General features: G+C 40.1%; 1 protein-coding gene across 1 annotated transcript in view; it reads right to left on the reverse strand.

The window, feature by feature from the left end:
• TDRD3 (tudor domain containing 3) overlaps positions 1-25,809 on the reverse strand; it is a 378,807-nt gene that overhangs the window by 277,022 nt on the left and 75,976 nt on the right. The gene's annotated exons all lie outside the window — the stretch shown is intronic.

The following is a 25,809-nucleotide window of genomic DNA, read 5'->3' on the forward strand; positions in this document are numbered from 1 at the left end:
CACCGAGATTAACCAAATAAGAGGATCAGGGCTGCTCTGTGCAAAACCACTGCACAGAGCAGGTAAGTATAACATGTTTGTACTTAAAAAAAACCTTTACTATCATATTAAGTGAAAGTGTAGTTATATTTTAATAACAGGATGCAAAAAAACAATGATGTACATTAACCCACTAGGAGTAGACTCAGCTTTCACTGCTTATTGTAGATCATGGGCGATGCTGCCTAATATTAAACTTTATTCCACAAACTCCTTATATTATTATTGTATAAAAAGATTTTAGTCACACAGTACTCTAGTAATTGCCCATCACTGTCAAGTTAATTTAACAACATGATGGTGTGCAACTCTTAGCAGCCAAATGTCACCTTTTATCTATGTGCAGCAGTCAGAGAAACGATCGCTGATTGGTTGTAATGTCTTTATGCACTGTTCTCCAAGTGAAAGAAAGTGGCGTTTTGTAAAATACAGGGAAATGAACAATAAAGGCATCCAGATCTTTATGACAAAATAATCAAATGAAGTAAAATTATAAGAAAACGTTATTATGACTTGCCTTTTAAAAATGTATAAAACGTTTATGTAGGAGCAAAAAAGACAAATAATCATGAGTATAGCCGATACAACACCAAGAAAGTGAAAGTGGGCCATGGACAAAACAACCAGTAAGGGGGCACATAGAGGATTTCAGTAAGGAGCTAGGTGGTCTAGCAGTGTGCGCATAGCTAGCAATGCTGCACTTCCAACATGTAAGTGACCTATGGATTACCCTCCTGACCTTTAAAATAAAAAATTACAGCATAACAGAAGACAATTACTTCTGAATGCAAGGTTGAAGTCATTTTTTAAACTTTAACACGCTTGCGTTCATTGTTCATTTTCCCATTAGGGAGCTAATCAAACCAATTATTTTACTGAAAACTGAATAAGGGAGTGCAATACATAACTGATGAATATAATCATTAAAAGCATAAATGGCACATGTGTGCCTCATCATGCACTAAAAGCACATTGCTTTCACCACACTGCGCTAACTTGATGTGTTACGTGGTTATGTAGCATTTACACTACGTAGACTTTACATATTACATGCCATTATGTTCCATTTCTGGAAGTGGAGAACACCATTACTGTCAAGTAGAATTTATCTACAACACAAATAACTTAGTAACACAATATATTGCAATGTGTAAATGTTTTAAAAACATTTAAATGAATGAATTAAAATTATTTGGAAAAGAGAACAAGTAGAACTTATTCCCTAAACCAGGCATGCTCAACCTGTGGCCCACGACCTCAAACCTGTGGCAACCTGCACAGCCTCCTTCGGGTTCATGCCACGCTACTGAATGATTGCCACTCCTCCATAATCCCGACAGCTGTCATACACAAGCCTTTATTGCGGCCGGCTCCCCACTCTTCTCTTTCCTTCCTAACACCCAGGCACAGGGAAGGGAGCCTTTAGCCGAGTGGATCATCTAGTGGCATCCACAGAGCGGTTCTAAAGGACAGTTATGAGTTTAGTGTCATTCTGGGAGTGTGCAAGTGCAATAGGTGTCGTTTTATTTTTGCTTACTAAAGAAGTTTATTGAATTACTTGTGCATGCGCTTCCCTGGTCTGTTGTTTTTTGTTAAGATTGCCCACAGTCGTTGTTCTGGCAATTCAAGGGATGGCTGCAAAGAACCCAGTTATGGTGAAGGCTGCAACACTGGTTTGGAACTTTTTTGGCCGCTCACCCTGAATGCGAGAGTGGAATGAATGGTGCTCTTGTTAATAAACAAAAATTAAATTTTTGTTACTGTAATTAAACAGTGAGTAAACATCCAACAGGGATTGGCCCCATGGAAAATGATGATCCTGATTGTTGTTTAAAATCTTCATACTATTCAAAATACAAAATTAATAAATACAAATTTTTCACCATTTCATTGTGGACTGCGACTGGTTACCAAATCATTTAAGTCCCACACCCTTTAAAAGGTTGAGCACCCCTGCCCGAAACACTGTCCAGTGAGTCAATACCTGATTTTGGTAGATGGAAGATAATGCTCTTATGGACCAAAATCTCCAAAATCACATATGTGATCAGAAGCATTAAAAAACCATACACAAAATTTGTGTGGAAAAACTGGGACTGTAGAATTTCTTTCTCCAGCCCAAAAAGAGAAAGCAAACACTTGCCTGGAAATTACTATGCTCAGAACTATGTGCTGTAACAATTATAAATGCATTTGCATATAGGGTATACTCGCACTAGATATGATGGGACTGAATTTGGCTGCACTGGTGCACCAGATGCGGTAGGACTGCATTCCAGCTCTGTCCCACCGCATGACAATTGCAGATTCCTTGTTTCCAGTGTGCCCAGTTCACATTACTGCATTGCGGTGGTGTGCAGGCAGTGTGCCCTGGAAAAAAAATACCATTTTTAGAACATAGTGCAAGGCAATCCTCCACCTTGCACCATGTGACCGGAAACTGAACTTCGTAAAATGTCTCTGACATCTCAATAAAGTTCATTTTGAAAAATAAAGTGAACAGTGCAAGATGAGCACACTGGCACTGCGGCAATCCACTGGACTACACCGCACACCAGCCGCAGCATTGTATCTTGTCAGTTAAGTAGCCATAATGTGCCAATATGTTGTGTATACTAGCACAATATAGCTATACGGTCCTGAGACCCATTTAGTTATTCAATTAGTTTTGCAGAAGTTTAATTTTGCTTTTAATGTAAAAAAGGGTTTTAGCTTTAAAACAAATATTTCCATTCTAAGATCTCAGCATAAAAACAATAGGCTAATCAGTTACAGTGATACTTGCAAGGCTCTGTATATTACCACCATAGAATATAGCAATAAACATTCCTTGCAGCTCCAATAGATCTCTCAAAAACTTCCAGGATTAAATTAATAGTAAATGTGGACTTGAATACATACAATTTTAGGATGTTACAGCCATCATAAACTAAAATCTTCCCAAAGAAAAAAAAAAAAAAAAAAAAAAAAAAAAGAGAGAGGCCCATGGAGCAAAACTCAATTAAGTTGCAAAACTTTCACTTGCTTCACAGGTTTCTCCAAATTTAACAGAGCCAATAAAAGTTTCATACATTATTTAAAAGAAACCTGCAAGAGTGAGCACTTAGTGCTACATCCAATCAATCAGGCAAACTCCACGTACTACACGTATACAGCCTATTCAGAGATGAGTAGGATTTTTTAAACAAATTTGGTCTTTTTATCCATATGTGAATACCTACGGCCAGGAAGCATTTAAATGACTTTTCTATTAGTCAATATCACATTTCTCTATCTAATGGGAGAAAAACTATTTTCATTTTTTCCATGAATAAATCATTTAAAGTTCAGGAGAGTTACATAACCAGTAATAAAGTTTAATACATATGAATGATTCATGAAATTAACCACATCTGGTGAGATTAGATTTTGCAGGCACACTGGAGATAGGCATTTGTGTAATTACCATGGGAAATAAGAGAACTTAATTCACTGCATTACCCAAAATATCATCTTTACATATTTAAATAAAGATGACAAAAAAGAAGCGAACATAAACATACTGCCTGGCAACCTGTAAATAATGCCCCTGCTTATCATTTAGTACTTGACAGCACAAGAACTGCTCTAAGAAATACTACGAATGATGAGGTTAAAATGCAATTGTCACCGACAAAACCTGCTGCTTCTTGATGGGAAACTACTGGTTATATAAACCTTTTTATGTATGCATTTTCTGTGTTTCACCTAAATGAACACACCGGGGATGCCGTATACAAATAAAGTCCATAGTAACCACTCAGGGCATATAAAATGGATACATCTGGCAGCTTGCTTTTTGGCCTGGGTGGCTTCATTAGGCAGATGTCATTAATTTAGAATGTAAGCTCCCAGGATCAGGCCCTCCTAACCCTCTTGTATTGAACTGTATTGTTGCTGTATTGTCTCCCATTATATTGTAAAGCGCTGAACAAACTGTTGGCGCTATATAAATCCTGAATAATAATAATAATAATAATAATAATAATAATAATAAAAATAATTTATTTTGCACTTAAAATGCAGTAAAAAGAACATGAAATATCCTGTCAAAAGCACACAACTCAAGGAAGAGCAGCTGCTCAGCTGAATTATATTATGCAACCCTTTATTGCTTAAAGGAAAAGTTAACCTATATACAAAAAATAATAAATACACATTTTTTGCAGGTAAAAAAAATGTGCATGGATTACTTTTTACAGGATGTATGAACAAGCAGGTATACTGACAGGAAGAGGTGAACTACCACAGCGCTCCACAGTACCATGGTAGTTCATTAAGAACTACAAGCCGACAGCTGCTAAGGCTAGTTTCTCATTCACAGAACACAGTGAATGAGTGAAGCGGCCGGGCGGAGCCCCACTTGACCAAGTTTCTTTAAAATTTGACAGCTAGTGAGGGGGGAGAAGAACCCCCGCTAGCTATCAAAGAGGGGGAGCGTGGGCCAGTCTGATCATAAAATTTAAACCCCAAAATATGGATGTAAGGGCTTGTTCATACTTGAGTATTCTATCTCTTACCAAACGCTCCTATAGCTTTAGTATAGGCGTTAGACAGGCGTTAATGCACTTCAGACTGACTTTTTACATGCATTAAAAAACACTCCCCAAATGCCCTATCTGCAGTTTTGAATCGTTTTAAAAGCATTTGACAAGCGTTGAAACCACACCACAATCTAAATAAACTGTAATGTTTTTAACGCTCTACAACTGCACTGCAAATGCCTCACAAACACTTGCCAGTGCGTTTGAGGAGAGTCATCATAGACTTGAATGGGAGGCAATGAAAGGCTTCAAACACCTCCTGACTCAACCTGAGGCTTCAATTTTGAAGCAACGCGACACTAGAGCTTAATGTTTTGATAATGTGAACAGCACTGTGTGCTGCCCATAGTATCATTTGAATAGGCGTTTGAAGAGCGTTAAAAACACTCTTCCATCGCCTGCTTTCAAAGCCAGTGTGAACTAGGCCTAACATGTTATGAAAGATGAACTTATCCTCTAACACCACCCCCATGTATATGGTTTCTGTATGCTCATGATACAAACAGTATATCAAAGCTTTCCAATCAATGCCTTACCAGGTGTTAAAGCAGCATTAAATCCAAAGGCAAACATTTATTGCATTGTAGCTTACCAATTCTTAGGTGTTATGGCTGCATTAGTTTCCCTTTTTTGGCTTTCTTCTATTCTCATCTGGCGATTCAGCCAGCAACTTTTTTTTTAGAAGCTCAGTCTCTCAGCTTACATGGATGAGACCATCTATTTACCACTGGCTGGGGTGATTAAAATGGTAATTTTTGTTTATTCATGTATTACCTTTAGGCTCTGTTTTCCCTAGTGCGACTCCAAAGTCTTGCGCCTCCCAGTGTGACTTTGGAATGCAACTTTCATGCAACTTTACAATCTCTGGTACTCAAGTCATAAGAAAGTTGCATCAAAGTAGTGCAGGAAGCGACTTTTAAGTCACATAGATTGGAACCGGTGCCACTGAAATCAATGGTCTGCGACTTGTGTCACTTTATAGCAGGGTGGATAAAAATCGTTGATTTTTTTTTTTTTTTTTTAAATCAATTTAAAAATAAATTTGATTAAAAAAAATAAAAAAATCGGGAGTAAAAATCTATTTAAAAGATAGTTTTCTATTTAAGATGCATTAATAATTTAGTTTATTCAGCATGAAATGGAGCTTAGTTATGTAGCATGAGGCTGTATATTCTGTAATATTTACATTTTTGGTAAACTCATTCAATGAATCCAAGTTCTGCAAGCTAAGAACATGCACTGCATTGATGCATTCACACGTCACAGTAACCATGAGAAAAAACATGAAATAAAAGAATTTGAGTAGTTCTCAAGCTATGTGTGATTAACCTATTACCCTAAGCTGTTTTACTAACCTGACAGCTTATTATTCTAAAAAGGAAACCTTCATTTGGTTTGCAAATATTAAAGATTCTAACCAGCAAGAATGAGTCGGATTCCTCACATTTACAGAGCACTTGTCATTTTAAATCCATCATGGCAGCGCCTGTTAGTGAGCATCCAGTCACCTGCTGCCGCCACGTCCCTCACCTTGCTGTGTCATTGCCACACTACCAGCCGTCCCATTAAAGTGAATGGGACTGTCAGTGAGTTAACAGCAGGTCAGAGGAGCCGCTGTGGGACAGAGATGACAGTTGATCTTTAAAAATTATGATTTAAATCAAGCCTTTTCACTAGTGATTTAAATAAAATTTACCCTGCTTTATGAGGCTGATTTACTAAAATTGGGGAGTGCAAAATCTGGTGCAGCTCTGCATAAAAACCATGAATTGTGGCAGTGGTGTATGTAGGTTTTGTGCTGCCCTAGGCAACACAAAAATTGGCGCCCCCTCCCCCACAGAAAGAGCCTGACATTGACCAAGAGCACCCCTGCCCTCCACCCGAGCCTTCCACTACCACTGTTCCCCATACACCAGCCACCATCCCCCATGGCGAGAGAAAGAAAGACACTCACCTTCACAGCTCTGGACATCCCCAGGAATGAGAGTCAGGCTGTGCATACACCATCATGAAACCCACAGCATCTCTCAGAAACCACCAGGTCCCCATGCCGCATGTGTCCCTTCTTTGTCCCTTTTTCCAAGGGGCAGTGCTGCCCCCTCTGACAAATGCCGCCCTAGGCAAATGCCTTGTTTGCTTTGTGGTAAATACACCCCTGAGTTGTGGTAGTGCACGGTCATAACACAGGTGTGGAGCTAGCCTCAAAGAGTTACAAAATTAATTACAAGCAAAGGCAGAAAATACTCGGTTTTAAATTCACCGACAGGAAGAATGGAAACTGATGGGCTGCACTGATTTTTTTTTAATTAAGTGTTCTTGCATGGCAAGACCACTTACTGTTATCTCACATATATATTCTTATTATTATAGCCAAATTTACCACCCTAACTCCTCCCACAGTTTTTACACTACAAAGACAGTAATAAAACGTGCGGATTGTTCCCGATTGGTGTGCTATTACTTTGTGGAACGTTTCGCCGAATGGTTCGCGAAATATGTGCGTTTTTGTGGTGAAATTGGTCCCATAGGAATGAAAGGCGGAATGTTCAAAACTAGAGTGGGAGACGACAAAAGCTAGAGTGTGAGCTGAAAAATCAGGAAATGATTTCTAAACTGCCATCACTCCCTCATTTTCAAGCCCACTTACACAAATCTTATATCAAAACATTCACCTATCCCTGCTGCCACTAAAAATGTCCACGGCTAAGCCATAGTCCTGATAGTTTTCACAATATGACCATTTGTTTGCAACTCATGCCGCCCATTGACATTCATTGAAACTCCACTCTAGCCACCTAAAATTTGAAGGGCAATTTCTAAACTGCGTCTGTGCCTTCATTTTTAATATTTCAGAGACATATGCATCAAAATGTAGCTCTGGGTCTTGTGATTCTCACAATATAAAGCTCTTCGGTGTAGGATTTATAATTTTTCAACTACAACCGTTTGAAGATGGCAACCGCCAGTGAAGTGAGCAAGTTGGAGCAGTTTGTTTTTAACCGCTCTTCTCTGCCCTTGCTATAGAGTGAGTTGACATAGGAACCCAGGTGTGTGAGCAGGCAGCAGAGTGACAAAAGCTAGAGTGTGAGCTATCAAGCTTGCCATGTGCACTTTTTAAATTTGATCAATCAATTGGTTAGTGTAATGTTTACTATCTTTACTCACTCCAAACACTCCACACAGTTACTCTGCCCACTCCATAAAGTTACTCTGCCCAGTCCAACCTTTTCACAGTTACTCCGGCCACTCCACCCAGTTACCCCTCCTACTCCAGTTGTAGACTACTGGTGGACGCAAGAACATTTCACACAATTTCCCCAGAAATTGTAGCTTTTCTAGTTATCAGTAAGTTCTTTAGGGGAATAGATAAATCCACAGGCTAAACTTCAAAAACAATTTAATGTATGTGCATACAAGCAAAGTAGGTATATAATTAATGAAAGAGAAAGTAGACAAGGAATAATGAGCAGCTGATTGCAGCAGCTAGGTTTGGGCGTTCAGCAGTTTAGAGAGGTCAAACATATCATGGTGTTTATTTGGATGCTATAGGCTACTGTCCTTTCATTTCAGACCACCATACTTCTATCTCAACCACTTTAACCTACACTGCCTTATGATTTATACAGTATGTTTGTATAACTGCCTCCTCCATAGTACTGGCATATAACTGATATTTGTCTCATCTCTTCACATATACATTATGCATACGCTTGACTTCACCTCTTGCATGGGAGAAACTCCTATTCTGGAAAATAAGACAAATTAAGCCTGTTTTAAAACAGGGGGACAAAAGTTAATGCAGGATGACAGGTCCACTGGAACATATGAATTCATACGTGTAATATATCTCTAATATTGAGGTTATTATGTAAACAAATGAGTGCCAACAATTTTTAGCAAAAACGCATTTATACTCACATATAAAAGGTTCAGAATATTTTAACTCCTTTATTGTAGATATTGCATATATTTTCCACTGAAAATAATCTCCCAGATTTCAAGTGGGTACTGTAAATATGTCCAGCCACATTAATCAGACCATTTTTTCTGCAATCATTTCGATCTTGATTTACAGCCTATGTATAAAATACTACGCATTGCTGTAAATGTGCTTGTAATACAATGCAGCAGTGCAAAAGGTGATCAATTTGAAATGAGAAAGCCTTCCTCATATACATACAAATGAATTCAACATCAATCTATGCAAAGATTTGTAACATGCTGGCAGCACTCAGAATGACTGTATCACACAACGCTGTCCAGTCATTAAAGCTGTGTAATTAAAGGTTTGGACACAGGGTGGCACTGTTGGAACAGTATAGAATCTGTCAGTGAGAAGACAAAAAACAGAGTCTTTTATAAGAAGCAGCCACTGTCAATTTATTTCTCAAAAAACGAAAAGAAACAGGAACGCCACACAACTTCCAAACAAAGCAGTAAATAATGTATTCATACTTTAAAGCCCACCTAGTAATAAAGACAATTTCCCTTCCACCCCCATCACTGATGGCAGTACTAAAAAATGCTTTTTACACTTACCTAAAGCCATGGTCAGGTGACAATGTAGTACCAAGTCTGCTTGTCCCTTCTGTTTATTTCCATTAGGGTCCTTCTTCAGGTAACAACTTAGTATTGCCTGTCCAGCAGCAGAAACCTCTCAGGATTCAGAAGAGGAGTGATGTCATTACAAGGGACTGTTGGGGACCAGCCAGCAAGGGAGAAAATGCAGCACTGGGTTCCCCACACCCAGAAACAGCAGCAGCAACAAGGGACCCAGATGGGGATCTTGTGTTAGTGTATGTTGCTTTACCAGGTATGAAGAAAAAAAAAAAAAAAGAGAAACCTTTCCTTTGAAGGAGTGAGAGAAGGATCATGTATTGCCCAGCTTGGGGCATTATACATTATGAACACTTATAAAAAAAAAAAAAAAAAAAAAAAAAACTATAGTTTACAGTGAATTTTAAAAAAGTCTACACACCCCAAAATGGCCGTTTTTTTTTTTTACTTTTATCACTGCGCTAACCACCTTGAATCTACTAAGATCCAGCAAATGTCATAGTCTGTGCACCGGGTCTAAAGTGCGAAAATGAAAATAAAAATAATAGTAATGAAAATAATAGACCTGAAAATAATAGTTCAGGTAATATCTTGGTTTTGCTTAGACAGTTCCTAGCATTCCTCAAAAGACTGCAATGCTAGCATGCTCAGGTTACCAGGTCTTTACATCTACCTAAGCCCTGGTTCACACCGCATGCGATTTCTAAGTGGTGCAACTTCAAAGTAGCGCTGATATACTGTAGACAAGGAGCGATTTCAATGCCATTTACCTTATAGTCTATGAGAGTTAAATCGCACTGAAGTAAAAGAGTAATGCAGGAACTATTTTTCAAATCGCACCTATTAAGACAGTGCCATACTGCAATACATTAGATGTGACTTCAGGTGCAATTTGTAAATCCAATGTCGCACTTGAAGTCGCCGACCAAGCAGGCTTCTTGTTGCATTTTAGTGAATTCTTTTAGGAATGCAAAAGGAGTACATTCATTATGTACCAATAATAATAAAAAAAAAATGTGGGGGACAGCAAGCCAGGAACCATGAAAGGAAGATCTCACCTCTGTAGTCTACAAAAGAAACTGCTTTAGAAGATTGAGGGCGGCCCAGCTCAGTAGACTTCACATATAATTCAAATAACTGTTTACATAGACTGTCTACTGCTGCTGTTGTAATTTCCCCATAGGAGGTTCAAGTATAAAAAAAAAAAAAAAAAAAATTGCTGAGCAGATGTCTTAAGCATTCATAAAATCACAATGAATGATTGACATAAACAAATAAAAAAAAAAATATTATATATATATAAAAAAAAAATTATTTATTTATTTAGTGTATGGTAAATCTCCTACGATAGTCAGCACCATTCAGCATCCATAATGTGTTATTTTGAGGTATTTAGTAAAATACTGCCTTATAGCCACTAGATGGAGTGGATAATCAACCAAGATAATTATATTACAAAAAATACAGTGATCATTTGCTGCGTCTGTGTGAATGTTTAAAGCAGAACTAAACCCTCCTATGCTGTACAGCCAAGCAAGCTTCCTTCTTAGCAACTGTTTGATTTGCAGTTGCCTTTGTTCTGTTAATGTAATCAGTTACACCAGCCATTTGATGGCTTTACACTTAAGAAGCAAATGTGACAGCTATTCATGGCATGCCTTAAAGTGGTTGTAAACCTCAGACATGAAAAATGGACAAAACACGCTGCTTGCTCTGCTATCAGAATGAATCACTTCTGACAGATTTTCCTGACATCAAGAGAAAAATGGTGACAGGGGAGGGATCTCCAGCTGATTGACAGCAGCTTTATTCCTGTAAGCTGTGTGAAGGGGGGTGTCCCTTCTCTCCAATTAGCTCTCAGAGATCTCCCACTCAGCTCTGCAGAGTGTAATGTCAGCTCTCCGCCCTTCAGCTTTATAAATTCTGGACTTTGAACAGCTATAGAGAAGACTGCAAATAAACAAGTACAGCTCATGTAGGAGGATTTGTTTCATCTGTTTACAGCCACTTTAAAGATAATGTATAACTGTTTTGGGAAATCAATCAAATTAAATCAATGGGTTTAGTTCTGCTTTAAGACATCCATGCAGAGATTTTGTTTTTTTTCTTTAGAACACAGAGACCCCTTAATGTTCCTTTAGATGTTGTTGGCATAGACATGGCAGCAACAACAATCAAACCTTCTACTTTGCTGACAATGTAGATAAATAAAATGACTATGATATCCCCCGATACTTCTGATGATGAATCAGAAAGAGGCCTAATGTTTCTAAAGGAACTGTTCTCGTTCACAGCAACAAGATCCTTTCTTTAATTCTCTGACACTGCAACAGAAAAAAATGTAATCTGGATTGTGATGGGCTGTCGTAGGTAAGAAATAACAGTGTCTTCATCATTTTTATAGATAAGCCTAATATGATTAGTTTGACCACAGAGATTGTTTTGTTTGTTTGCTTTTCTCCGGTTGAAATAAATCACCTTCTACAGAGGTTTACGGCTGAATAGAACACTTCTCAAAGGAGCCACAAGATGTCCCCCTTGTCACAGAATACAATTCTAGCATTCCCGCCTGAATCCCAGGGAATACGGTTTTCTAGAACTCCAAGTCTCCTAAGTGTTTCAGAAACTTCATACCCAAGTTTTAATGAGATGGACTGTGCTTTGTGGTTACAAATTTACCTTAGAGTTCACCTGTACAATATTATTGAAGTACAGAAACATCTACATGACTTTCAGCTTTATCTACAAATCTAAGCTAACAAAGAAAATGGGGTTTTTATCACAGAAATTCAGACTTTACAAATGGTATTAACCTAAGGAAGCTTCTGTGCAGACATTCCAGCTGTGGAGAAGCTATTATGCTGAAGATATGTGAATTTACACTCATATAATCTTATTTACTAGAGAGAAAAAACCAGCATCTTCCTAGATATACGATTTCCTAAGAGGCTTCCGTACATTTTATAGAAGTGAATATGCTTGCAACATAAACATTCTTTATCAAAAACAGATTTTCTTCTTGGTAAGAAACACTTTAGGGCAGAAGTAAGCCATCTATTCTTCAGCACATATATAAAAGACCTAATTCTTAACATTTTTCACAACATTGATGCATTTTAAAGCATATGTAACTCCAACTTCTAAAATCTCCTATAAGTCTTAACATGTTAATGGAATTTAAAGACACTTTCAATATTATTTGATCTGCAGCTTTCATGAAATACCTGGTGGTCCTTCCATGAAGGTCTTTGTTCAAGCACTTCCTGCTACAAAAGTAACACACTATCCCCGTCTACTACTTGTGCTCCTATGTAGTCACCCTGGCATGCATGCTGTTTGACCTTTTAATAAAGATTACACAGATATGGCTCATTGTTATAACATACCAGAAACCCAACCAAAGAAATGGAATGAAGTCATCAATGGAGTGCATGCAGACAGGAAGTGGTTTATGATCCACAGTGCTTTGGCAAGCAAAGAAGCCCAATCATAACAGAGAGTGGATACTGATACTCCAAGAAGACCTAAATTATTGCAACTCTGTTTTCATTAATACATCAATAAATGCAAGTGGTTCAATAGAGAAGAATGGAGTGTCCCCCAAAAATATTTTTTATAGGTGGATACAGCATCAATCCGATTCTGCATCTGTCCCCTCCCGGGGACAGTAGTGACTATCAGTCATCGGCTCTCTACTCTGCCCCAGCCCCCCCCCCCCCCCGCGTTCACTGGAGCGCCAGGCTGGCTAAGGGGAGGGAGCAGATGGCTCAGTCTCCCAGCGGTACAGCTGAGATGCTGAGCTATCTGCCATTCCAGCTTTTGGGCAGATCCAAACCATATTGTTGGGGTCTTTTCAGAGCCTATACCAGCTCTGTGATGACAGCCAACAGCAGACTTCAGCCCACTGCCTGCTTTATATGCGACACAAGAGCGCAGAAAGAACTGCACTCCTGTGATCCATAGGAGAGGTATGGCCAAAAAAGCTTTGGCCAAGCTTCTCTTTTAACTGCTTCCCCGCCGCCCTATAGCAGACATACTGGCCATTGGCGGCTACAGATGTTGACCACCGGGTCCCAGCCGGAGATTCCCCCCCGGCACCTAGGATCGCCAAGAACCAGTGACAGGGGAGAGACCTGTGTATAAACAAACACAGGTCTCTCTCCTGCCAGTAGTAACATGCTGCTGTGTATTTCTCTGCACAGCAGAGAAATACACAGCAGCATGGTTCCCTAGTAAAACACACAGCACACACTGTAATAAAAGCACACAGCACAAAGTTAACCCTTTGATCGCCCCAGATGTTAACCCCTTCCTGCCCAGTGTCATTAGTACCGTGTCAGTGCTTTTAATTAGCACTGATCACTGTGTTAGTGTCATTGGGATGTCAGTAGCAGTTAGTCAGTTCCCCCCTAGTGCCAGAATGACCGCCGCAGTCCCACTATAAGTCACTGATCACCGCCATTACTAGTATAAAAAACATTTTTTTGAAAATTCCAGTATATAATATATATATATATATATATATATATATATATATATATATATATATATATATATATATATATATCACCATTTGTAGACACTATAACTTTCACATAAACCAATTAATTTACATGTATTGGGATTTTTATTTTAGCAAAGACAAGTAGCAGAATACATTTTGGCCAAAATTTATGACGAAATTTGATTTTTAAAATTTTTTTTACTGGATAGGTTTTATAGCAAAAAGGAAAAAATATATATTTTTTTTTTTTTTCAAAATTGTCGGGTTTTTTAGGTTTATAGCACTAAACATAAAAAAATACACAGGCGATCAAATACCACCGGAATAAAGATTTGTTGGAAAAAAAGGACAAATTTATGTACATGGCCGCACAACTGTCAGTTACAATAACACAGCACCATATCGCAAAAATGGCCTGGTCAGGAAGGGGGGTAAATCCTCTGGAGGGCAAGTGGTTAGGTACCTGAATTTAACTTGGTATTCAGCCTTGTGAAGTTCCTGCACAGCAAAGTAGACTGGGAAAGCCAATCAAGAATTTTATTAACGGACACCTTTTCAGACTGTAGATTTTTTTTTAATTTTATTTTTAAACCATTCATTTGTGCTGCACAAAACAATACAATTGTTTGAGAAGATGATCATCTTGATGAAAACCATATTTTAACATCAGTCCCTGCAGAAAATCCAATTAGGTAAATCTTTCTCGTATTTCCTTAAATTAAGTTTTCAGATAGAAGACTGAAACAATCAGTTCTTTGACTATGACTTTTATGTTGTTAGGTTTATAGCCAGGATAAGAGCCTGTGTGGATGGCTTTTGTTTTTTTCAAATTGGTATTCCCATCCCCTACAAATCTATGGGAATGCATAACCCCTTGCAGCACTATAAATTCAAGTCAGCAGGAGGTCAACTACTGGTGAAATACACCAATGAAATCAGAATGGCCTCAGAAGATCTCAAACTAATGTCAACCTGAAGCCATGGACACAAGCCCAAAGCCTTACAACAGGCCAAGCCCTTAAAACAGTCCACCTAGTAGAACTTTACAGGAGACATGACCAGTCCTTGTCTGATAAGCATAAGCGCGGTGGACATGATCATTGGCCGAAAGAGACAAAAGGACACTGCGCAGGATTGTGCCTCGGAATAAGAAAACAACTGCTGCAAAAGTGACTGCAGAGTTCAATCTCGGTTGCATGAATACCTTTTGTCTCTTTCGGTCAGTTAACCATGTAGACCAAGCTTATGCTATATCAGCCGACGTTTTCCCTGAAAATGTGTTTGCCGTCATGGATACTGTACCTCGCATTACGGCAAATTAATTCAACCAATTTGCCCTCTTTGAAGCTCAGTAGGCTCTGACACAACTCCATATTACAAGCAAAGCATGCAGTCAATGATGAAAATGAGGCTTCCCACCTGCTAGCTTAGTGTTTTATCACACAGTGGAAGCAAAATAAAGTTACAGCACATCCGCTTTCAACGCAAAACACGTCCCTTTCACACCTGTAAATCATGTAATGTTTCCCCCATTTTTTTTATGTCTAACCCCTATATGTGCTACCCATGGTCTGGACATGGTAAGATAGACAAACAATTGTTTCTCTTTGTTTTAAAATTCACCTACCCCAACACTTGTGCTTCAATCACTTATATTCTTAAAGTACAGTGTGTGCATCTAAAGCTCTGACTAGAGTATCGGGGGAGTTAAAACTACTCTCAGTGTGTTTTTGGGTTTTTTTGTGCGTCTCAAAAGGGGGGGGGAAGCTGTGAGATGCGCTTAAACGAAGATCCCACTACCCCCTAACGCTGGCTTACTGCAGCTAGAAGGGAAAGCTGCCACACACTAAAACTGAGTGTGTGTGGGCCCGTAGATTAGAAGATTTTTCTTCTATTCCTGTTGTGGTGGCAACTCCAAATTTTGGATTTGCACTCACTTTCAACCCTGGTGACATTTGTGATCAAGACAACAAGAGAGAGTAAATCTCCTAAAACATTACAGTGGTTCTAACCCTTCATTGTTCTATCCAAAACTGGGAAAAGTTTTGCCTTAAAGATGAACTTCAGGCACAAAAAGTTTCATTTAAAGCATATCTATGATGAAAATGTAAAATCATAGGTTCCACATTGGATTTCAGTTGTTTCTAGCCTACTTTTTCTAGCCTAATTTGTGATGGTCCACACCCATTAACTTCCCTGAATTCTGTTACAAGTACTCACTATGCCACTATTCCACACACAACAGGCTGCACACAGAAAACTACGGAGGAGGCAAGTACAAGACCAGTCACCCTGCACAAGGAGAGAGAGCAGCAGAGACTGGTCTTTACTACATGAGACAAGCTTTTACACCAGATTACCGGACAAATTGTGTTATATGCCTGCTGTTTTTATATGTTTGAGTATCAATTTGTTTTTGGAATTTAATAAATCTGCTTGGTGGTAATGCACGAGGAGTTTGAGCCCTCCATTGTGTGTTTTTTTCCAGTTGATTTTAGATTTCCCGATCTGTGGAGGGCTGCACCTGAGGAAGCATTACGCATTTTAGCATTATTGGGAGTACCTTAGATTGAGTGCTGGAGTGTTTTGGAGGATTGAGCAACCCCCTAACACATACCTGAGCCTGATCCAGTGGCTCTACCAGCTGTTTTCCTCCTCACTGGCTCAGAGCCAGTGAGGCAGAAGCAGGGGGCAGAGTCACACTCTGTGTGCCAATGGACACACAAAGCGATGCTCAGGAGCGAGTACGCACAAGTGCCCCCATAGCAAGCAGCTTGCTATGGAAGGAATCGGCAGAGGGAAGGGGCCAGAATCGCTTGCAGGGGCCCCAAGAAGAGGAAGTTGGGAGATGCTCTGTGCAAAACCATTGCACATGGCAGGTTAGTATGACGTTTGTTAGTTTAAAACAATGTACCATTAATAACACTTTAAAAGAAGTATGGCCAAAAGCTTTCTGGCCCTATTTCTCTACTGGGTCACAAGAATGAACTTGCTTTTGCACTCCTGTGACCCAAAATCAGCTGATAAGGGGCTAGAGCCCGCTGTCGGCTGACATAACTGAGCTGGTCTAGGCATTATGGTTGAGATCCACCCAGCTGCATGACTGTCAGCTGGCTCTGGCCCTCAGCGCTCGGCACAGAGAGCCAAAGCCAGATGTTACCCCCAATTCCCCTCCACCCCTCCCAGTGCTCCAGTGAGAGCTGCAGGGGCAGAAAGCAGAGAGCTGACAGAGAACTAAGTGATCAGCAATCATGTGAATGCTCTGTTCTCTGGCTTAGATCCAACATGGAGACAGCATGGAGGTGAGTATCTGGGTTTTTTTTTTCCCTTCTCTTTTAACTCAAGTGCTCTGTTGTTGAAAAGATAAAGACGACTCATGATCATAAGAATCAATCATCCCACCAGATCCTGTTGTGCAGCTGAACCACCACATATTCTGAAGCCCAACATTGCACCTTTTTAATAAGTTTAATAACAGTAGCTAAGGTGACCTAAGAGCAGTGACCAAAGCAACAGATGGATATCCCATACAACTTCTACTCATTAAACATGCAAGAAATCTTTACTATATGGGGTCTTGGAGCCTAGCCTAGGGCTTCATGCTGTCCTTAAAAGCGACTCCACCCTCTTCTAAGGTGCCCCCCCCCAGTGTGCATGTTATGCTATTTATTATTCTAGTATTTGACCTTCTTCTGTTGACTTTCATCTAATTACATTATGGTCTGGGTCTTCCTTCTACCCTGATGGTACAATAAATCTACTTTACAGTTATGGTTATAATGTCTGGCAGTGATGTCTGGCTCACAAAATTGCACACATTAGCCAGTGGATCAATATCCATATACTCAAACAGTCATCATTATCATTTAAAGAACAAGTTTTACGAATATGATCTGCTAGTCACCATTTTTGTCAGAACAAAGAAAAGCAAAATCAGGTACTTGATAACTTTCAGTACAGGAAGATTTTCTAGAATGAAATGTCAAGGTTTTAAAAATAACACCTAAAAAATAAAAGACAGAAAATGTCACTAGGAAATACCTTCAACTTACAAAAACAACTAGGTGACAAGCAACAGTAGGTATATATGTAGTACAGCACAATATCGGATCTTGTCAACAAGAACATGGGCATATTAGATTTACCGAATGCATCTAGGACTGATGTTCTATTCATTCCTTGCAGCTACCAGAAAACCCAAAACAGATTGTATTTTTTTGTATTTGAATTATTTTTTTCCCAGTCTTTGTACATTTGGGTGTGTTCTCTTTCATACACAAGAAATGCGTGGGTCTTGTTTCAATCTATATAGAGAAACATAAAGCAAACTAATCTGAATGGCTGGCAGTGCTTTAAGCATATTCACAAACCGAATGTCCACTGCATTTATTGTAAAATACAGAGGATCCCAGTATTTCACTTGACTAATACACATTACAGGCTCAGAGAGCTTAAGCCATTCTGCTGAAACTGCTGTGTGCTGCACTACTGAATGGAAAATATTTATTTTCCTAAGCGTAACTCGCTTGAGCAGTGGCACATAAATCCTGCAGCTATATGTATTTGAATAGTTTGCAGATACATACATTTTTAATACTGGGGAATTTTTTTTCTTTTTTATTGTCAGATCATGCTGCTGCATGTACCAGGGACAGTAATGTGTTTTAGATAGATAACTGTGAGAAGCAATTTCAGAATTTTAACATTCAGTCTGGATGGTTTGTTCATCTCGTACAAAACAACGAAAAATGGAAAACCAAAAAAAACAGGTTTCTGAAGCCAAAACCTACTGGACATTGGGAGTGATTATTAACCTGCAGGGTCTCGGATGTTACAAGGATTTGAAAAATAAGGAACAGTGCTAAACACATTTGCTGAAGAAGATTATAGGCCATTTAGTATCTGTAATTACAGTTGTGATGCAATATGTGCTCTAAGTACACACTGGTTTCATGGGCACTAAAGGATAACCGCAAGCCGTCAAAACTTTGTGCTACGTGAATATGAAAAAACATGGAATAAAATGTTGATACAATTAGACAAAAAAATAATTTTAGTTAAAGAACATCAGATTTTCCCAAAGCAGACCAGGAGCTACAATACATACACCCATTTATAAAACCTCAAAATGTTATCAAAGACCATTCAATTATGGCTTCAATCTGTATCTATAGAAATCTGACCGGCAATCTGAACACTTCCCGTGAGGGCTACAGCTTCTACTTGACTCAACAGTATGATTCACTAAAGGCAAATAGACTGTGCACTTTGCAAAGGGCAGATGCACTCTGCAGGAACAGTTGTTCCAGAGCTTAGTAAATGAACAGAAGCTGACTTCCGACGTCCAATCCTGTGCAAGCAAAAATGCTGTTTTTTATTTTCCTGACGTGATCGGGTATTCTTTGCAAAGTGAAGCTTTACCACATTTACTAAGCTCTGGAGCAACTGCACTTGCAGAGTGCAACTGCACTTTACAAAGTTCACAGCCTATTTGCCTTTAGTAAATCAAAACCCCACGATTCCTTTACCACTCCCTGCTTTCATTTCATGTGCCGCTATAGGCAAAGACAGGCTGTGTAGAGTAATTCTTTCTAACCCGCTAATCAAATAAGGGCCACTGTGGTTTTAAAGGAAACCTGTATTAACCACTTGCCTACCGGGCACTTTCACCCCCTTCCTGCCCAGGCTAATATTCAGCTTTCAGTGCTGTCACACTTTGAATGACTATTGCGTGGTCATGCAACACTGTACACATGACATTTTTATCTTTTTTTTTTCTTTTTTTTAGACATATAAAGCTTTCTTTCAGTGGTATGTAATCACCACTGGATTTTTTTTTTTGTTAAAGAAATAAAAAAAAAGACAAAACAATTTTGAAAAAAAAATGTTCTTAGTTACGGTTATAAAATTTTGCAAACAGGTAATTTTTCTCCTTCACTGATGGGCACTGATAAGGCTACACTGATAAGCTGCACTTATGGATACTGATGAGGCGGCACTGATATGCAGCACTGATGATCACGGACTCGCGGCATTGATGGACACTGTTGGGACTGCATTGTACCGCCTGTTTTTATAAATACATTTGCCGATTACCAGCTCTCCTCTTTCCTCACACTGACACAAATTGCAGCCAATAACCGGCAACTGTATTTACATTGTGATCAGTTGTTTCATTGGACACAGATGATCACGTGGTAAAAGGGCACTGTGATTGGACCTTCACCATGTCATGTGATCAGTCCAATGGGCACAGCTATCAGAGAGCTCACCGGAGGCGCGGGTTTTGGAGGATGTCAAATGACGCCCTCCCAAAGCTAGACGACCACGCTGTAGCCGTCATTCGGCTATAGCCCAGCCATAAAGTGGATAAAGTAAAACTAAATGATATCCCTAAAGAATATGTAAACCAAACATGTCATACTCCTGTTTTGTGCCTGCTGTACCATGCACCTGTATGAAAAAGTATCCTGTTCTCTTTGTATTGCTTCCTTTGTGTAAAATCTCTGGCATTCCTAATAATCCCTCTGCTATTAAAAACTGAACATACTAGGCATGGGAGCACAGCCTGGTCAGTCAGCACACTGGGAAGACCAGTACATTGCAGTTTCTCCTCCCCGAGTTCCTTATGAAGCTGAGAACAGAGGGTATGTGACCTCTTACAAAAAGGGGGAAAAAAGTATTTATAATGTTTTTATATATATACACAAATGTTTTGTCTTTCAGTTCAATTTTAAACAGAATTGGTTGTTTTACAAGGTGAGGGTTTATATATACTTTAATTGTCAAAAATAATCCATTAACATTCACTACTTAATGGTCTTGTAATCTACTTTTCATGAAATTGCTTCTGTGTTTTTCTGTCTCCTTGTTACTACCCGAGTGAGCTACTGGACCACTTGTTTCCTCCTCGCTTCCATTTGTTTGAAACAAGTAGTGCATATTAGTTGTGGTCATGTGTACTTCTCAATGCACACTACACATCCCATAGTCCATCTTAAGAGTGACAATGAGAGAGTTTTTCGCTCTTGCTTACAATGTCTTGAAAAATTCATACCCCTTGAAATTTTCCACATTTTGTCATGTTACAACCAAAACACATAAATGTATTTTATTGGGATTTTATGTGATGGACCAACACAAAGTGGCACATAATTGTGAAGTGGAAGGAAAATAACAAATGGTTTTCTAAAATTTCTACAAATAAATATCCAAAAAGTGTGGCATGCATTTGTTTTCAGCCCCCTTTACTCTGATACCCCTAAATAAAATCTAGTGTAACCAATTGCCTTCAGAAGTCACCTAATTCTCCTCCCTGCCCCTGAATTGCCAGATTTTTTTTCAGCCTAATGAGCATTGTAACAATAGAAAATTACCTGTGATTTTTTCTATGTGCCCTGAAGCCTGCAAACCTATGCGTGCATGGTATGCAAAAAGTGATTTTTGGTTTCAAGTCTGAGCTTTGGTTGGCTTCCCAGCATCCTGCAAACTAATAAATGTGTCTGAACGAGCTATAGAGAGGCTTGTGCATTGGATTGTGGAATGGTGGGAGTCCGGAAGATCTGCCTTGCACCTTAAGTTTATATTTTGTATATTGAGCAAAGCAAGGTTTAGGGACTGATTGGGTGCTCTGGAGATATGGAAACAAATGTATGATGTGTTGGCTTTTAACCAGTTATGGCACCTTTATAACAGACTGGATTTCTTAATTGGTTGATACTTTTAGCCCTTGACAATATGCAGAAGAAAAAGGTTGTCCAAACTATTGCTTCTTGAATGAATATTCCACCCTTTAACAGGAAATTGGATCACAGCAGTGAAAAAGAAATTAGGAGATTTGGAGGAGACTAAGAGCAAAGAAGTTACTTTTTGAGTTAAGAATACATACTTGAAAATAATATATTTGTAAATCAGAGTTTAGTGTTACTTTAAGACAAAAAAAAAAAGAGGGCTACAATAGCCAATTTCTGTACAAAAATGCTAATTGAGTCTCTACCTTCAATGCATATGGAGGCACTGACCCAGAACAAGCATTCAACAAGTAAAGTCAAAGTGAAGCAAAAAATCTCCATCTGCAGTCTTGATCTGGATCAGCAACTCTGAAAGTAATGAAGTTACTTGATCACTGTGATAGCCAGGCAAATATCATGCTGTGACAGATATATTAGACGTTGAAGCCAATACCATTTTCTGAGAAAGTTTTCCTTTAAAGCACTAACCTGACCTTAACCTACAAATACTCTCTGTGAGTCATTAAATGGAAATGTGCAGACTGTCCTCTTCAATATGCATGTGTGTGAAAATGACATGAGAGAGAAAGAAACAGCAACAAACCGATTCTTACGGTTTAACCACCACCTAGTGGATCTTAAGACAGTTTAAAGTAGATGTAATCCCTCACTGAATTACATTTAGCTTGCTAAAATCTTTCCTATACAACTGGTGTTTTTTTTTAATTTTATCTAAGCTTTGTTTAACTCTTTGCAGCACTTCCTATCTACATGCATGCAGTAATGCACCCATTATACAGTAACGGCATAATGGGTATTTGAAACCGCCTCTTCAACAGAAGCTTGTGTGAGAGTTACAATACAGGAGCACAAATAAGAGACTAAACATGGTCATTGTACATTCTAAACAGCCTGAACATGGACCTTCATGGCATTATCACATGATTGTGTTCATATGTGAAAGCACAGGTCCATCATTGCTGATGACACTATGAGACGAGAGGGGGGGATTACTAAGAGTGTTAGAGACAAACTTTGTTTAAACTTTGTAATCAACTGGAGCACAACCAGTTAGGTGTAATTTTCTATGCTGTGTGGCTGCTCCCGGCAAGGGCACTTGTCACAGACACTTTGTAATTCCCCCAATGCAGTTAAAGTGGAAGTAAAGGATCAAGGTTTTCTACCTTTATGCATTTTATCCATGAATCTAAAAAAAACTTATGTACAGCAGCCCCCCCCCCAAACTTACCTGAGCCTCATCTCGATCCAGATCCCTCATTGGCTGAGGCAGCAGTGGTAGCCATTGGCTCCCACTACTGGCAAACACAGCCAGTAAGCCAATGAGGAAAGAGCAGGGGAAGGGTCAAGATGCACTCCCTGTGTGAACGGAGACACAGAGCAGTGCGTCTGTTCGGATGCCGCCATTGCAAGCTGCCTGCTATGAGGGCACTAGGCAGGAGGGAGGGGCAAGGAGCACCAGCAGGGGACTTGAAGTGGAGGATCACGGATGCTCTGTGCAAAAACCACTGCCCAGAGCAGGTAAGTATGACATGTTTGGGTTTTTTTAAACGCAAAAAAAAAAATTTGTCTTTTTATTAATTATTATTATACAGGATTCATATAGCGCCAACAGTTTGCTCAGCGCTTTACAATATAAAGGGAGACAATACAGCAACGATACAGTTCAATACAAGGAGGGGTTAGGAGGACCCTGCTCCTTGGAGCTTACACTCTAATAAGGAGTGGCTGGTGGTACAAAAAGGTAATAACTGTGGGGGGATCAACTGATATGAGAAATAGAAGATTTGGTTATTAGCTGAAGGCAGGATAGGCTTCCCTTAAGAGATAGGTTTTCAGAGACAGCCTAAAAGTGGGCAGAGTAGGCAACAGTTGGATAGATTGGGGTAGAGAGTTCCAGAGGATGGGGGAGGCTCTGGAGAAGTCCTGAAGACAAGCCTGGGAGGAGACAAGGAAGATAAAGAGCAGAAGGTCCTGGGAGGAGCGGAGAGGACAATTTGGGTGATATTTGGAGACAAGATTGGTGATGTAATTTGGAGCAGAGTTATAAATGGCTTATATGTTATTGTTAATGTCTTGAATGTTATTCATTGGACAATGGGAAGCCAGTGGAGGGATTGGCAGAGAGGTATGGCAGATATGGAATGGTTGGTAAGGTGAATGAGTCTGGCAGCAGCATTCATAATAGACTGAAGAGGGGATAGTGTGCGATGAGCTAGGCCAATGAGGAAGTTACAATAGTCAAGGCGAAAGATCACAAGGGAGCGAATAGGTTGCTTAGTGGGTTTCAGAGGTTAAAAAAGGGTGTGTCTTGGAGATATTATGGAGGTGAAATCTACAAGATTTGGACAGTGATTGGAGTTTGGGCTGAAAGGACAGATGGGAGTCTAGGATTATATCTAGTACCCTGGAATGAGGGGAGGGACTAATGGCTGTATTATTGATCTTGATGGATAAGTCAGGGGACGGGGCATGGGCTGGAGGGAATAGTATGAGCTCTGTAGAAAGATTTAGTTTGAGGAAGTGGAGTGTTGTCCATGCGGATATGTCACTTAGTAGGTTAGTAATGCGAGAGAAGACTGAAGGGGTGAGGTGAGGAGTAGAAAGATAGATTTGTATGTCATCAGCATAGAGATGGTACTTAAAGCCATGGGAGTTTATCAAGTGACCAAGGGAGGATGTGTAGCTGGAGAAGAGAAGGGGTCCAAGGACAGAACCTTGAAGGACCCCTACCGAAAGTGGAGAGGAGGCGACAGAGTTACAGGTCACACTGACGGAGCACTGTGATAAGTAGGAGGAGAACCAAGAGACAGCAGTCTTGGAGGCCAAGAGAGTGGAGTTTTTTTTTGAGGGGATGGTAAACAGTATCAAAAGCTGCAGAGTGGTCAAGTAGTGAGACTTTGGAGTAGTGGCCATTGGTTTTAGCAGTTAGTAAATTAATAGTGAGTTTTAGTAAGGCAGTTTCAGTGGAGTGTAGTAAGAGAAAGCCAGACTGTAAAGGGTCAACAAGGTTGTCAGTGAGGTAGGAGCTCAGGAGACTGTAGACTAAGCGTTCTAAGAGTTTATAGGTAAACAGGAGCAGGGAGATGGGTCTTAAAGCAGAGTTCCAGCTGAAAAAAAAGTCAGTAGCTACAAAAACTGTAGCGGCTGACTTTTAAAATACAGACACTTACCTGTCCCTCGGTCCAGCAGTCCCTCACCACCGCTGGCTTCACTGGCCATCTTCTCTCCCCGGCATCTTCAGTGTGGGCACCTGGCTGTGACAGCTTGCGGCTTCACTGCCAGGTACCCACTGCGCATGCAATAGAAGCGCTGTCCTTTGTGAATGGCCCCATAGTCTTCTGGGACCTGGCACGTGTCCCAGAAGTCACAGGGATGGAGAGGGGAGGAAAACTTTCACTTCTGATTGCCTTAGGCCAGTGGTGGGCAACCTTTTTTTTTCAACTGAGCCAAATCTCCCCAAAACCACGATTGAAATTTATTTTGAGAGACACATTTTTAAAACTGAAAATACATCCCCCATATAGTAATTCATCCCCCCTATAGTAATTCATCCCCCCTATAGTAATTCATCCCCCATAGTAATACATCCCCCACATAGTAATTCATCCCCCATATAGTAATTCATCCCCCATATAGTAATTCATCCCCCATATAGTAATTCATCCCCCATAGTAATTCATCCCCCATATAGTAATTCATCCCCCATATAGTAATTCATCCCCCCTATAGTAATTCATTCCCCATATTGTGTCAATTCACTTACCTTTGCTCCGCGCGTTCCTCTCGCCGTGTTCCCGCGCCGTTCCGGTCTTCAGGGTGGACTGTGAGAGGAGAGGAGTTCGTCACGCTGCCCCGCCTACATCCTGACAGCCAATGTTTGCCACGCTCCGCGGGTTGGATTAAAAGGTCCGCCGGGCCGTAGTTTGCCCATTGCTGGGCTAGCTGCAGAGTCCTGACTTTTGGGGCGGCCGCCCGAGAGGAGGGAGGGGAGCGGGCGCCCGGCACACAGAAGAGCCGCATTAAAATGTGTAAAGACCCGCGGCTTGCCGACCACTGAGCTACGGCAACCCTATTTCCTGTCACCTGGTGGGCAGTGTGCTCAGGAACCGCAGCAAAGGTGAAAAAGAGCCGCATGCGGCTCTGGAGCCGCGGGTTGCCGACACCCGCCTTAGGCAATCGCAGCAGAAGTGGGAGCAGGCACCTGTCAAATTCGGACACCTGCTCCCCAAAGGTGCCAATCCTTAATGGGGAGCGGGGGACAAAGGCTTAAAGTGGAACTTCCCCTTTTGGGTGGAGCTCCGCTTTAAGTTGTTCACATTGGTGGGGTCCAGTGAGGGTTTTTTTTTTTTTTTTTTTTTTTTTTTTTAAGTATGGGAGTGAGAGGGGAAGTCACCAG

This window comes from Staurois parvus, unplaced genomic scaffold (assembly GCF_062004578.1).
Source record: "Staurois parvus isolate SC_StPar_1 unplaced genomic scaffold, SC_StPar_1.0 ptg000007l, whole genome shotgun sequence".
NCBI lineage: Eukaryota > Metazoa > Chordata > Amphibia > Anura > Ranidae > Staurois > Staurois parvus.